Source organism: Octodon degus, unplaced genomic scaffold, assembly GCF_000260255.1.
Source record: "Octodon degus isolate 3935 unplaced genomic scaffold, OctDeg1.0 scaffold00081, whole genome shotgun sequence".
Lineage (NCBI taxonomy): Eukaryota > Metazoa > Chordata > Mammalia > Rodentia > Octodontidae > Octodon > Octodon degus.
This window is the reverse complement of record NW_004524657.1, coordinates 4,342,166-4,344,107: the sequence shown is the minus strand read 5'-3', so window position 1 is coordinate 4,344,107 and position 1,942 is coordinate 4,342,166.

Below are 1,942 nucleotides of genomic sequence, written 5' to 3'. Positions count from 1 at the left end.
TGGATAGGAAGAACCAACATTGTGAAGATGGCCATACTCCCAAAATTGCTGTATAGATTTAATGCAATCCCTATCAGACTACCACTGACATATCACACAGACATAGAGAAATCATTCCTAAAATGTATCTGGAACCAGAAAAGATCTAGAATAGCAAAAACAATTCTGGGCAATAAAGACAAGGCAGGTGGCATTACTGTTCCTGACTTGAAATTATACTACAAGGCTACTGTGATAAAATCAGCATGGTACTGTCATCAAAATAGACCTGAGGATCAATGGAATGGATTAGAAGACATTGAAGCCCCTGTGAACACACTCAGCCACCTTATCTTTGACAAAGGGGCCAAACATACTCACTGGAAGTAAGATAGCATCTTTAACAGATGGTGCTGGAAAAACTGGCTCTCTACATGCCGAAAACTCAAACTTGACCGAGGTCTATCACCATGCACTAAAGTCAAAATGGATTATAGATCTAAACATTAAAGCAGAGACACTAAATCTCCTGGAAGAGAAAGTAGGTGGAACTCTTGAAGACATAGGGCTAGGTAAAGAGTTCATGGTCAGAAATCAAATCGCACGGGTAACAGTTCAAAGAATTAACAACTGGGACCTGCTCTTACTGAGAAGTTTTTTTGCGTCAAAAGAAATTATCAGCAAAGTGAAAAGGTAACCTACAAATTTGGAAAAATCATGACAAATAAGTATTCAGACAAAGGTCTGCTCTCTAGAATCTATAAAGAACTAAAAACCACTAGGACTCCAATATTTAAAGTCCCAATTCAGAAGTTGGCATTCGAGATGAGCACACACCTCTCAGAAGAAGAAATTAAAGAAGCGAATAAGTATATGAAAAAATGCTCCTCATTGCTAGCCATTCATGAAATGCAAATCAAAACGACTTTGAGATATCATTTCACCCCAGAAAGAATGGCTATCATAAAGAAATCACCCAACAACAAATGTTGGAGAGGCTTTGGGAAAAAGGAACCCTTCTCCACTGCTGGTGGGAGGTTAGACTGGTGCAACCGTTATGGAAATCAGTATGGAGACTCCTTAAAAATGTTGGTCTGGAAATCCCCTTAAACCAGCTATTTCTCTTCTGCAAAATTTCTCAGATGATCTGAAAACATCTTATCATAGGGATACATGTGTGCCTATGTTTATAGCAGCACAATTTGTTACAGCCATATCTTGGAAAAAACCAAGATGCCCATCACCTGAGGAATGATTGAGAAAGATGTGGTATTTTTACACAATGGAGTATTATTCAGCTATTAAGAATGATAAACTGCAAGCCTTTACATTTAAGTGGATGGCACTTGAAGATATACTCATAAGTGAAATAAACCAGACACACATGTGTAAATATCGTATAGTCTCCCTCGTATAAAAACTCCAAAAAAGAAATAGAAATAGAAAGATATAATACAAGTAAAAGGAAAGCAGGATCTCACAGACTAACTAATCAAGAGAGGGAAAGGAGAATAGCTAGGAAACATGACAATGTCAAGCCATACAGTTATATGTAAATATGAGCAAGGCAATGATCCTGAGAATATTCAAAAGATATTTTTATCTTGCAGTTAATTGGAAAGATTCTCACCCTGACTAACTATATATACTGATACCTGTGAACTAAGCTACTGCACTGCAGATGGTAATTTGTAATAATAGTTTCATGTTGGGAGTGCCTGTCATTGTGGTATTCTGCATATGGGAGGCTTGTCATGACATGCCAGTTGCTGCTATTATGTCTCTCGGTTAGGTGGATGTTCAAGAATAAAGGGGTTGTGAATGAAAACAAGAGACAGGAAAAGGAATATTGTGGGACTGTCCTGCTTCAAGGTTGTATATTGTGAGATTATTGGACTTATGTGCAAACATGAGAAGTATGTAATTCTTTATCCTATGTTAAAATATAATCTAATGTTTAAAT